The sequence below is a fragment of the Notamacropus eugenii genome, chromosome 1 (genome assembly GCF_028372415.1).
Source record: "Notamacropus eugenii isolate mMacEug1 chromosome 1, mMacEug1.pri_v2, whole genome shotgun sequence".
Lineage (NCBI taxonomy): Eukaryota > Metazoa > Chordata > Mammalia > Diprotodontia > Macropodidae > Notamacropus > Notamacropus eugenii.
The window spans coordinates 72,046,826-72,061,363 of NC_092872.1; the positions used below are offsets into that span (position 1 = coordinate 72,046,826).

The window sequence follows — 14,538 nt, forward strand, 5'->3', positions numbered from 1 at the left end:
GTTACTTTTAACAGGCCTGATTAGGGTATTTAAATGGGTAGAATTAGTGGCAACGTTCCCAGGACCACCATTTAGGAATCTGTTCGGTGTCTCATCTCTTTTCAACCAAATACCCTTGGCATCGAAGACAGCCAAACCGATGTTTCTCACTTGTGAAAAAAAGGAAAGAAAGCAAGAGATAGAACAGTTGCTTCCTTATATGAAGGGCTGTCATGCAGAAGAGGGGGATAGTAAGCTTATTCTGCTCAGCTCCAGAGGTCAGAAATAGGACCAACTATTTGAGGTAGCAGGGAGACAGATATGGGCTCAAAATAAATCAGAATAACTAAAAAATGACAACTGCCCAACAACGGAACGGCCTATCTCTTGTGAACTCAAGCAATATTTACTTCAGAGTAAACAAGGGGAGAAAATCAGGGTGATTCTTTTCAGAAATTGTGTAGAGAAGGCGGCTTCCAGGCAGGGGTGGGACGAAATGCCTTCCATGATCCCTCCCTGCTGGAGACTGATTCTGTGACTACCAACTCCCAAGGGACCAAAGCAGCACGTCCTGGGGAAACTTTACCCTGTCTGGTCAATCTAGGTAATTTACCCCAAGAATCAAGGACTGATGAAGATGGAGGGGGCTACAGGGACTTCCTGGTCCCCACTGCTCATTTACAGATAAGCACGCTGACGCTCAGTGGGAAGCTCGTGGACAACTGGACCTGGACCTGGACAAGAATCCTCTCCACCCAGGACTCTCCCACCCTTTGCTCAGCCCACTCTGCTTCTCTCACTAACACAACACTGCACTCCCACCACCCCCTTCTCCTCTCCACCCTGTTATAAATTTGCCCACATTTAAAAAGGTATTCTTTTCTCTCAAATTATAGTTAATGGCTTACTGTGTGCAATGAAAAATACTCAAGAAAAGGCAATGCAACATAAATTTAGCCATATTTTAGCTGCCAGGTATAAAACTGGGTTTAGAAGAGAGAGTAAAAATGATTAAAGCTTAATTTCTAAGGTGCCCTGTCAGATCCCAAAATTAAGGCTCTGATTTGTGGTAACTTTCCTTGGCCTCAACTGCTTATTTTATTGATGGCCCGCCTAGACTGTTCCTACCGCATTAAATCATGCCCGCTCTTCAGGAAGGGCCCCAAGCACTACCTTCTCACTGATTTCTAAACAGAACAATAAATACCGTCTCCAAATCTCTCTACCTTCAGAGTATAAGGTAAAATCACAAGATTTATCATCAGAAATCAGCAAAATATTTGTACAGAATTTTAAAAACCTTGACAAGCCTCCCCCCTCCCACCCCTCATCATCTGAAAAACAAACAACCCACAGCAGAGAAAAGGGGACTGACCACCTTCCACATAAATTTCCCCTACCCCTGAGGGGAAACCATTCCTAATGAGAAGAAAAATGGGGACAAGGACAGACCAGAGACGACAAGAGGAGTTTTCTTGAAAAGTGTATCTAAATGAGACATTTACCATTTTAAGATCACAGTAACAATTATTTTATGCATATAATCACCTTCCTGTCGTTTCAAAGACACTAATTCCTGCTCTGTCACCTGTTAAAGGGGTTCAGCAACAGCGAGACATAAAACTGGAGAACTTGGCAGCAGCCTCACGGTCTGCTAGGCATGCTCATTAGCACTTAATTAAAAACCAGACACCTGCCATAAGAAATGTGCCCAGAGAAGGATGAGTAAAAGGTCTGTCCTAGCACCAATTACTATCATTACTTGGAGAATAAGAGCTATGTCCGGTTGGGGGTGGGGAGGGGGGAGAGAAGGGGGAGGGCACGGGGTGGGGAGGGGAAGGAGAACCCAATGATGCATACACAAGCAACTGCAGCGGATAATTAACCATAGCACTGATGGGGGGGGGGGGGGCAGAGTGGAAGTCCAACTGCAGTAGCTCGGGCTTCCCTCACCAAAAGGTCTTTCAAAAAAGTATTAAGGGTGTCGAGCTCTTTGCCAGATCTAGCAGGCATTCAACTCATTTATTTTTGATTCACTGTTAGAATAGAGATACAGACTTTCTCACCCCACTAGGTTTTCAAAATATTAAATTCAAGGCACACTATGTCAATGCTAACATGTAAACTGACTCAAAGTAACTACGAACTTAAGATCAGAGGGGGTGGTTGGACCCAATACATCAGTTAAACAAGGTTTTATTGTGTCTGCTACGTGCCAGGCACTATGCTAGGCACTAGAGATGACAAAGACGATTACACAGAAATGGCAAATAAACTGCCTAGATGAACGTCAGTCACTCTTAATTCCTATCCTGTTCTGCCCTCCCCCAGTTGTTATCCTGAACCTGAGTTTCAATATTCAGCACCGTCAGCCCTTTCAGAGCAAACAGCTCCTAAATGTAATGCTGTCCACAGTAGCCACAGAGTAGCTCACAATGACTTATGATTCATTTACATTAAACATTTAATGGGACAACCAAGTAACAAGGTCCAGGGGGTGGGGAATACCAAAAAAACCGGACAAGACAGAGAGGTCCCTGCCCTCAAAGACTGTGCATTAAAGTAGGAGAGAGATTATAGATCACAGAACGATTAATGTAGGAATGGATGTTTTAAGTACCAAAGAACAGGCACAGCATCACACGAGAGTGGAGTGAAGGAAGGAGGGGGATCAAACAGTAGCTTTATGTGGAAGTGACATTTCAGTGAATTCTGTGAGTGGAAGATGGACAAGTAGGTGGCACAGTGGATAGAGGATCCAATCTGGCCTCAGACACTTACTGACTATGTGACCCTGAGCAAGTCACTTAACCTTGCTTGCCTCAGTTTCCTCATCTGTAAAATGAGCTGTAGAAGGAAATGACAAACCACCACAATATCCTTGTCAAGAAACACCAAATGGGGTCACAAAGAGTCAGATGTGACCAAAACTACTGAACAACTCTAGCATATCAATTAAATTTTTTTAAATGAGAGACTTTGTAAATAATGATCCCAATCTTACAGTGTTTCTAACTAGAGGGTTAGGTTGAAATTAAATCACTTAGGCAAGCCTTGAGACTCTGAAAACCACAGGCCTTTGATTCCTAGAAAAACTGTAGCACCTATTATTAAAGGAATGGTTAGTAAACATCTACAAAAGGGAGCCGTGCTCATTAAGAACAGGTTGTGCCAAACACATCGCATTTCCCATTCCCCCCACCCCATTTCTCTGAAAATGGGGCTACTAGAGAGGTACCCCAGGAAGGTGCAGTGTATACAGTTTCCTGAGGTTTTGGTAGAGTATTTGGCAGAGCTTCTCCTGCTTTTCATAGGGAGAAGATAAAAAGGTGGGATAGATGTCAGTTCAATTAGGGCCATGTTGACTGGCCAGACTCAGTTAAGTTATCCAGTGAAATGCTTGAGGGACTTTCATTGCTTAATATTTTTATCAATGATTTGGAAAAGTACGTGGATATCATGCTCATCATATCTGAAGATAACACAAAACTGGAAAGGAAAATGGAAAATAGTTATAATCCAAAGGGATCTCAACAGTCTACAACACTGGATTAAATCTAAGATGATGGAAATTTAACTAGCTTTTAGAAGCATAATATGGAGAAATACCTTTTTCATGTTCAAAAAAATCTGAGTTTGACCTTTTGGGTTTTTTTTTTAAATAGTTGTTGTTTTCTTGTTAACTGCAAACCCAAAACAAGTGAACTATATTATAGGACAACCAAAGAAGTGATTTTAAGTGCACTGAGATAAGCACAAGGTCCAAGAACAGAAAGGCGGTAATTCTACTATACCTGCCCCACTGGACCACATCTAGAGTATCTTGTTCATTTTTGTATGCAACATTTCTAAGGACACGGATTAAGTGGGAGAGTATTCAGGAAGATGGTGAAGGGAACTGAGATCATGACATGGAGACTGGCTGAAGGAAAGGAGTACATTTAGCACTTAGAGGAGACAAAACTGACTTCAGGTATGAGGTAAATGTAGAAGAGAAAGCTTTGGGAGGTGGTAAGTTATCCCTCATTAGAGATCTGCAGGCAAAGATGAGATGAGCAAGCCATATCTATCATAGAGGAGCTCCTTCTTTAGGTAGAGAGTGGGTAACAATGAACTTTCCAATCTGGATTCTTAAGAGTGTTTGATCCAAGCAAATAAGTAAAATTTCAAACACTATCTATTACAGTGAAGAAAATCAGGTTCCCCTCTACCTATTTTAACTTAATAATGGGCACTGAATTTATTTTTGAGCATTAAGATGAACCAGTACTTGTGGTTTTAACAATTTAGAATCCTATCCTGGTTCTGCTACATGTACAAGTTTGAGCAAGTGGTTTGACCTCTTTGAGCCTCAGTTTCCTAATTTGTAAAAACAGAAGATTGGACACATTTTAATCACTCACATCTTTGTACACTCACTGATGTACTAACACTTCTGGTCCCATCAAGGGTTTTTTGTTGTTTGTGTCTTTTATATTCATCTTTCGTTACTCCTGTTTCTCCCCATAAACTCCTTTTCGCAACTCAAAAAGAAAATGCACAGCCATTTTCTAGAGTTGAGTATTCTACTGTGAGATTAAAATATATCACCCCCGCACAGCTCTCCTCCCAAAATAAACATCCTATTCTGCTATGCAACATAAAAAAGAATCACCTGTGGAACCCTTTACACACTGATGGTGAAAAGCAAGCATGGGATGGATTGGATTCAGTGACAACGGAATTTGATATTCTCATCCTCTTCCCTTAACATGCCAAATTTGGGAAGGATATGAGTAAAACGAACTAAATCTTGAGTTAATGAGACCTCAAAACCCACAAAAGAATAATGTCTCCTTGTCTATGTCTTCCAGAGAAAACCTCAAGCACACAAAATTTAAATAACTACTTCCTAAAGTGGGGAAAACAATCATGATGGTCACAAACAGGGCAGAAACAGAACCCTTGCCTCTGGGTTTAATGGTTAAAGTGAAGAATGAAGAATTTTATTTTAACCCTTAATGCTTGCATCAAATATACTCACATTCAAAAATTTATATTAGCATGTATTTTCTCCAAATCGCTACTCTCTGAATTCATTATCCAATCTCTTGCTCTTTTTTCTTTTAAAGACTGTTCTTACAGTGCAAGAGAGAGGAAACAAAGCCACGACATCTTGTAAACAAATAGGGAAGAGCTAACGTACGATCAGTTCTGCTATAAGGCTTGTTTCAAAAACATGAATTTGCTCCAACACGATCAATATATTAGGGAACATTCTGATCATAACACAAATGCTGTGTTAACTTACGTGTGATTTTAGCCTCAAGGGAATCCAAGAGAGAATCCAGAGAACTGCCCCACTTCATAAGAACTCATTAGCTGCTATCCTTCTGACATCCACTTCCATAAGCAAACTTCAGAATTTAAAATCTTTTTCCAATCAAGTTGTTGGCTCAAAGACTTTGCCAGCCTGTTATCCTGGGAATCAGGACACCGAGTGGGAGCCCAAGGCTACCGACACCGCCACTATTTATTGTAGTATTTACGCATTTTTCAGACATTTAACACGTATGATATTGTGCTATTTTTTTTTTAACAAATTTACTATCTTTTTCCACGTATCACTGACAAAATTTTTGAGCATTGTGCTCCTAATGTCATTTTTCCCATAAGCCCTGTGGTTTGTATTGTGCAATTCTGCATGGTGAAATAGAACTTTCTGGAAATGGATTGTCCCATTATTGTATTTCCTGACAACTAGGACACACAAACATACACATACACAGACACAGACACACACACACACACACATACACACACACACACAAGCTGCCATTTGGTGAATGGCCTCTCTCCATTAGAGGGGTGGAGAAAACAAGTAGAAATTGTTCAGCAGATTCAATTAATTCTCAAACTACTTAAATAATAAGAAACAAAAGAAAATATATCATCTGAAGGTTTCTGCCTCCGTTAAAGGCCATGCTTATAAATAATCGATGAGAAACAGTGGGGTACATTAAGAGTGTACAGTCACCAAAGAGATGGACAAGGATTGGGCCTAGGATATCACTGGCACAGGGGACTCTGAGATAAGGAACCCACCTCGACCATGTAAGGCAAGCACTTCCTATGAACTGATGTCTTAAGAAACTCGTCTGGGGCACTAAGAGGTTTAATGACTTGCCCAGACTCACGCCAAGGATATGTTAGACACAGGACTTGAACTCAGGGGTAGATAGGGCAGTAGATAAGAGTGCTGGGCCTGGAGTCAGTAAGAACTAAATTCAAATTCAGCCTTAGACATTTACCAGCTGTGTGACCCTGGCCTGGCCACGTCCCTTAGCCTCTCTCAATCCGTGTTCTCACAGGTAAAATGGGAATAACACCTACGCCTCACAGGATGGCTGTAAGGATAACATGAGATATTTACAAAAGCTTTTCTAATTTTCTCCCCTACTTTCACGCTCAAGTAGTAGTATTCTGAAGAACTTGTACCCAATACAAATTTTATTTGAGCTTATACAGTAAAAGACCTAATGCAGTTTGGGACGTTAACAATAATCAACCAATTTACAGTACCACTATTTCTCCACTTAATAAAGTTGATGCATTTCTGTAAAAGACTTAGCTATTCTGATCAAGACAACGACCCAGGACAATCCTATTTCTCACTGTCTATGATAGCTTAGGTAACAGACCAGTCTACTTCATTGTGTTCCACTGCTACGGAACGTCCTGCCAACTCTTCCCATCTTGCACTTCAGACGCTGTCCTTCATATGCCATCAGCATTTATGTCAGCTTTTCCCAACAACGTCCCAACAAGGAAAGGCACAAAACCGCATAGAATGACTGAACTCTATGGAAGAATACTGAAAATCTAAAGTAGATCCCAACACTTGTCAGAGAGTGATTCTAGGCAGAACAATTTAACATTTAACTGCACTCATCCCAAAGTAGGATGTATCAAAAGCTTTTTTGCATTTCTTCCCTTTTGGGGGGCAGGGGGAGGGGAGTCAATAAATCACCATCCTATTAAGATATACTTATATAAAGGGTTTGGCATCGAACAGATTAGAATGGACAAAAGATGACCTTGAGTGTTACCCCAGCTGGCTAGCCTGTTCTTTCTGGCAATTCTATGCATTATTCTTTCAGGCTGTATTCCTGTTTTTACAAAGAAACACGTCCAGTCCAGGTATTTATAGGCTTTCCAAGGATTAACTGCATCCTCATAAGAATAAACCCTCAAGAGGTTAACCTCATCCTCTTAAACTTCACACACTACAATCCCAGAGATAACTGTCACCCACGTCCAAGGGAAAAAACTAATCCAAAGTCTTGCTAATCCTGCAGCCAATCAACTTGTGCAGCAGCAGAGGGCCCTTTAGGAGGCCTACAACTCAATCTCTTTAAAGAGTATAATCAGACAAAAACATTTATTTCCCCCAAATTATTAAAAACCTATACAGAACCCCACACAAAGCCGAATAATCACTTAAAAAGCTTTTCCCTTCCAAGTACTGTGGATACACACATGAAAACAAAACTCCCTGCTCTCAAGAACCTTACAGTCTATCAGAAGAACCATCACGTACACATAAATATGTACAAAATCTATCAAGTTAACACAAAGCAGTTTTGGAAAGGGAAGCACCAGCAGCTAGAGGAGATGGAAAAGGTCTCACGTAGGTGCTTCAACTGGTCTTTGAAGAAAACGAGGAATTCTAAGAGGTGAAAAAGATGCAGAAGGAGTATATTCAAGAAACAAGAATCTGAGAGAAGTGTCGTGGTTTGGGGTCACGCTTCATATGTGCCTTCATTACTAAATGTAGAAAGATGCCTATCTGTCAAGTAAAGCATGCTCAGTAAGCCTTCAGAGCATCAGTTATATATAAAATTTCCCCAAAATTTGGCATAATAGATGAAATCAGTGATTCAGTTTGTAGCATGGATTAGCCCTACCTGATGCAGAGCTTAGTAAAAACAAACAGACCAACCCTTCAAAGTAGGTAGGCTATTGTTAAATAAATCAGAGTAAGATCACTGAATCTCACTGCCAATAATCACTGAAACTCATTGCCATCAGTTCTACGTAGCAACACGTGAGAAAGGACAGATTTTTTTTGTGGCAAAGGTGACATCATGTGGTGGACATCTCGTTTTTCAGGTTAGAGGGCCAAAAACCCTCCCACTGTTTAACTCTATTGCCCTCTTGCTCTTCATTCCAGCGAGCCCACACACACCGTCCTTCAAATCGCACCTCGAAAATCGAATTGCTTTGTACCTGGAACTTGACTGCTGTCCTCTACATGAGTATTGGATACTGAAATATCTCCTTTTCAAACATGGTATTTTGGGTTTCTAAAAACTATTCCTTATCAGTTTCACAAAAAAGAACCTCACATTTTTGTTAACCTAACTGAATGTGCATCATGGAAAGTGCTGAATAGCTCTGCTTTTCCAGAGATATGCACCTTAAAAATCATTCTTGCATGAAGAAAAACACCTGGTAAAAAACACTGAAATATGTGGAACTCCTGTCCAAGAAAAGAAAACACCAGTAGTAAGTAGTCTTTGAATCTTAGCAACTGGCTCTTAGAATACTCAGTTAATTACCCACTGATGGCACTGAGCAGGCCTGGAAGCACCCTGTATATTTCCTGATAGGCTTCCCCTGACTTGAGAGGGCTGATAATCCCCAGACTAATAACAGCAGGGACAGGCGTAAGATGGGAGTGGGCTCAGAAACATGGACAGCGAGCTAGGTTATGTTGTTAGTGATAAAGTAATGGGACCAACGTGCCTTGCTGATAGAAAGCCTGGGCTCAAGCCCTACTTCGGACTCATTCAACAACTGCTAAATGCTACGCATTGTGCTGGGGATACAAATTAAAAACAGAAGAGTCTTTGCCATCAAGGAGTTTACATTCTGTTAAAGGGATGTGAGGGTGGATAAACAACATACACACATATAAATGTTGTTGTGAGTAGTGTCTGACTCTTCATGACCCCATTTAGGGTTTTCTTGGCAAAGAGAACTCTCCAGAGGTTTGCCATTTTCTTCTCCAACTCATTTTACTGAGGCAAATAGAGTTAAATGACTTGCCCAGGGTCACACAGCTAAGGAAGTGTCTGAGGTCAAATTTGAACTCAGATCTTCCTGACTGCAGGTCCGACACCCTACCCTCTGCACCACCTAAGCACCCCTATACATACAGATAAACTCAAAGTAATTTCCAGGATGAAAACCCAGCTATAATATGAAAGGCAGTTTTTTAACAGAGGGTTCTTGGGGGGGCCACAATGAAAGAGGTCTGCAGGAGGGGAACCCTTGCGAGATGTGAGACCCTGAGCAAAACGAGCTTCTCCAGGTGTGAGGAAGCTCTAACAATGTCACAGATGAGCTCATGGTATTCACGAGTCGAGGAGTTTCCACAACAGGCTGATAAATACTGATCCATCAATCACTATTTATTGAGTGCCAGGTATTAAGCTAGCCACAAGGCACCAAAGACAAAAATCTAACAGTTCTCACTCTCAATGAGTTCATTATGGTCTATTGGGAGACGTGACAACTATATATCAAGTAAGTATATACAAGATGCATGAAATAACAAGAAAAGACCTAAAGGAGTAAAAATTTTAAATGTGACTGTGGGCAAGTCACATACCTTCTCAAAGAGGACGAGCTAAATGATTTAAAGTAATTAGCCAGTAGATCATTTAAAACTCTAGTTCTGATGCAATTCAATTCTTTCCAGCTCCAAAATCCCTAATATTAGGATTCTTTGATTTGTGGCAAAAAATGGAGGAGGTACAAACAACTTTTGTTCTCCTACGTTCACGATCAAACTCTGAACTTTATGTCTGAGTTTGGCTATCGCTCAAGTCAACACCTGGAGGGTTTTTGACATGAAGAAACAACTGGACAGGGATCAAAGAATAAACTGTTTAAAATAGAGAGAGGCAATAAGGTTTGGTTCATGTATTTCAAAAGGCAGGTAAGCCCTGTAAAATGCTGGAAGCCAAAGCAAGCCTACTTCTAGGACAGTTGAAATGTCAAAAGCCTAATCTCCAATGCCTACAGAGAAATTTCATAGAAGAGAAGAGAACAAGTTAAACAAAAAACTCCCTAAGTTTCTCAAAGAGTGAATAAGCATTTCAAATTCCTCCAGGCCCTACATCCAGCCTCACCTCAATCAAGTGATACCTCTTTAAAATTCCTTGAAGAATCCCACGGCCTTCTAATACTTCGCAGTAAAATAAAGTTGTAATAGAAAAGAATTTTGAATCATGTAGCAGTGCATCACTTTAAATGCAACATGCATTACTACTGCATTAACCCTGATCAATGTAATATATTTTTAAGGAGTTTTTAGGATAGATCTAAAAAAAGCAAAATGAAAAACAGTCAATCAACTAAAGCAGAAGTTTTTCAAATCTATTTTTGTGTCATGAACCCCTCTGACAATCAGGTAAAGCCCACTGGCCATTTTTCAGAAGATTTTTAAATGCATAAAATATAATACAAAATGATCACAAGAGGCAATCAATTTTTTTAATTCATAGATCAGAGGATATGTAATGTATAAATATATGTGCGTGAGCGTGCGCACCCACAAAACCTTAGTTATATCCCCACTTAAAATGATTAATCTCTTGTTTTTTTACAGAAGCAATCAGGTAAAACAACATTACTGGGAAAGTTAGCACCCAGAGAACGTACTATAACGGAGAAATACATGGGAAAGTAAGCACAGTGGCATAATGGAGGAGAAGAGAAATTGCTAGCCAGTCTTTGACCAACTTTCCCAGTATCTGAATCACAGGAGCCAACTGTTCTTATTAATATGACTTTAAAAAATATTGATTATGGTAACCCTTGCTAAGACTCAGCAGAGCTGCATCAGCTAAGGTGGAGAGTTGGATGTTCCAGGGACAGGAATAGCTAGGGGTGTCAAAAAAAAAAAAAAAAAAGAAATAAGGACAAATCCCTGGAAAATGAAATTGCCAGATACTGGGAAAGTGTGGGGGAGGGTAAAAGCGCAGACTGCATTACAGGGAGATAACCACTAGTTGGGATGGCCTAATGCTAGTAAACTAGTCAAAATATAAGTGACCTTAAAATTTCACATTAAGCTTCCATGTGTATATCACTGAAGGTTTAAATAGTACTCTTCCCAAGGATCCTTGGAGGCAGGTAGTGCAAACATTATTCTTTGTTTTATCAGATGAGAAGCAGACTCAGGGAGTTGAAATAACGTCCCCCTCCTCGTCACACGGGCTAACGTGGGTGGCTTAAATGCAGGTCTCTTGATTCAAGAACACTGCCTTACCATGGTAGGATTGTGCATGACTTATGAACATCACAAAGAAAGATGAGCTAAAGCCACAGAGGTGACTAAAAGAAGGGGGGCTGTCACTCCACCTAGGACACCAAATTTAGAGAGGACTGAAATTCGCAGTTCTTCAACAACATCAAAACAGAGTTTAGCAGCTAATTAGCAGTAATAATTAGTTAAAAAAGGAAGATACCAGATGGCAGGCTGAGGTGAGCTCCTCCCCTGCCCAGCCTTCTCTACTGCCTCCCCATCTTCCAGTGGAGGACCAGTTTATCACTCCTTGGCCCAGGCACAAAAAGTTTTGGTAATACCTCACGTTAGACAATGTCCTATTTGGCTTTAAGGTTTCCAAAGAGTTTTACCTACATTGTCTTATTTGATCCTTATAAACCTGTGAGGTTAGTGCTATTAATACTCTCAATTTGAAGTAAAGAAACCAAAGGGAAGAGAGGGTAAATTTGCTCAGGGTCATACAAAGAGTAAATGTTGGAGGCTGAATTCGAACTTGGGTCTTCCTGATTCCAAGTACAGCTATCTATCTCCTATGGAAGTCATCTTCCTTTTTATATGTTTCTTGTCATCTTACAAAGAATTGAATGTCAATCAGGTATATAGGTATATACCCCTATCCTATGACTGCTTCTACGGAAAAATTGAGGCTTGACTTATGTCAAGCTGAAAGCAAGTTTTTCCAGGAATAATAACCCACTAAGTATGAGGACTGCCTGTAGAAATCTGACACTCAAGTGCTCACATTCATATATATTCATTTCCCTCAGCTCATCTTGTTCTTCTAAAGCCCTGGTGGTTTGTGTGTCAAACCAGACCAAACCCTGAGTTCATTAAGTACTCTGGATTATTAAGTAGCCCTTTTATGATTACAAGAACACAACCCATTTAATAACAAATAGCTTTTAAAAAGCAGCACTCAACAGGTAAACATGCAATCATTATTCTATGCAAGCCATCAAATTTGCTTTCTCTCTCCTTCACCACTGAAATAGTCAAAGCCAAGAACTCAAAAACAAAGTCCTGAATGTAAAATTTCAAGAGCCAATCTCTTTCTTTCTCTGTCCTTCTCAACAGGGGGTAAGAAAAGTCTCACAATAAAAGAGAAATTAACAAAATTGCTTTAGCTATAAGAATTGAAAATTTATTTTCAAGAGAAATTAACAATATTTTGAGTCATCTAATACGAAAAATTAAAAACTTTCCATCTCCCCAGATTACCCAGTTTCAGATCCACGCATTAAGGACACAAGAATACAGAGATGCTTAAGTTTACTACTGTTAAGAAAACCTAATCTTTTTTTCCAACCCCCCAGCCAAGTTTACCTTAAAGTAACATCTTTAGCAGCACTAAGTTCTTCGACTGTACCTTAAACTGAGAATTTCTTCCCTCATTTGCATTTTAAAGAGGACTCTTTCATGATCTTTCACACTTGTAATAGATGTCTAAACCGTTAAATTACTATTTCTTTTCTTAGCCTGAAAGACGATGCAGTTTAAGGGCATGGCCTCTTCCATTGTTGTTTATACTAAGTCAGGTCCCTGAACAATACTGACAGCTGCTATCAAACCAGGCTGCATTTCCTTTGGTGTACAGCTGCTGCTTGTAGGAACAGACAGCCTCCTGATGCCTCCTCCCCTCTGGGGAGACAGGTTGACACACTGCATGTTCAATGAATGGGGTGCAAAGGTCTACCGAATTGTCAACTCAATTTTATGCTACTCCGATTTTCCAGGATGCACACAATCTCTTTCAAGCAAAATCAAGCATATGTCAGAGCATGAAACTTACAGTTTAGGATAGGATCGTTATTGATCACAGCCATCTATAAAAAGATCCCTCTGACAAATTAATACATATTTAAAATGATCAGGTATAAAAGATTAGATTGCTAAGTGTGTTGAAGACATTTGGCTGTCAGGAGTCTTGGGTATGAACTACACTTTACTGATCTAGCTTTGCTGTTGGGCTACCATACCCTATATTAATGAAACATTAAATTTTTCCAGAGCAAAGTAATTCAGGTAACAATTAAGCTCCCACTTCTAAAAGAAGTCCTGACACGGGTATTTTTAGGGGGTGAGGTGGTAAAGCTCAAGATTTTCAACTATTTTTTTCTGAGGCTGAAATAAAAGGAGATTCCATAAATCTAAGAATTTCTCACAAAGTTTTACTGTCAATAAGTTATACTGAAACATATAGATTTTTACAGGAAAACAAATGCGATTAAACTCGGTACTTGGTGAATTCCTTGCCTGTATATTGTTTTAATCAAAATAAATTCTTTTTCTTTTTTTTGAGGGGGGAGGAAGTTGTGACCAAACTACAAGTAGAATTCACTATTACTCTGGGAGACAATACTTGTAAAGGGCTTAGCTTAGTACCTGGCGCTATATAACTGCCTATTCCATCCCCAAATCAAACACTGTACGTGGTAGAGCCCCATATGAATGTTGGATTTGAATTTGAGAATAATACAATTCATTCCCCAGGAAAAAGGTACAGAAGGTTACAGACAAATGTAGATGTAATTGTGTTTTTGTGTTGAATGTGATTAGAGAGCCGACTAAGTAACAGTCAAAATGTGATACTGGGGGGGGGGGGGGGGGGGGCAGAGAGAAGGGGGAGTCAGGGCTTGGATTTGGGGGAAGGGGGATTGTTTATGCAGAGCTAAGCTGTCAAGTGTAATAAAGCAGCTTGAATAAAATTTAAGCTGAAAATCCACTGAAGCTCCCCATTTCAGGGAGGAAAAAGCTATTAAAAGGGAATGAAGGTCACCCTCCCAGTTTATTTCACCTAATTGACTGCCAATAGCTTACCACGGGCAAACTGACTGCAGATCTGCAATTGAGAAACTGATGAAAGGAGAATTTTTCAAGCTGAGGCTCATTCTTTTAATCCTCCCTGGCTCTTATGTTTTTTCTCCATCTCCAGTTGGGATGTAATTTTAAGCACAGATGGATCAACTGGTCCCATTGTCTGCAGACGTCATTGGACTATGGCACTGCTAATCCGCAGAGCAGCATGTCTAATTATCATTACAAAGTGTCTGAGGGAACCATAAAGACCAGCAGGGCATCTTCTCACAAGCAATTAACATAAATTGATAAATGAGTAATTTGAATCCGCTCGGGGCGCTCACAATATGAATAAAATCAGAAGGGACGGCTCCTTGTTTCGGCTACTCCTTTCACTTAGACTGGAAGGGCAGAAAACATGAGAA

At 40.1% G+C, this 14,538-nt stretch overlaps 1 protein-coding gene across 8 annotated transcripts in view; it reads right to left on the reverse strand.

Annotated features, from left to right (window-relative positions):
* LOC140501459 (transducin-like enhancer protein 1) overlaps nucleotides 1–14,538 on the reverse strand; it is a 111,876-nt gene that overhangs the window by 60,837 nt on the left and 36,501 nt on the right. The gene's annotated exons all lie outside the window — the stretch shown is intronic.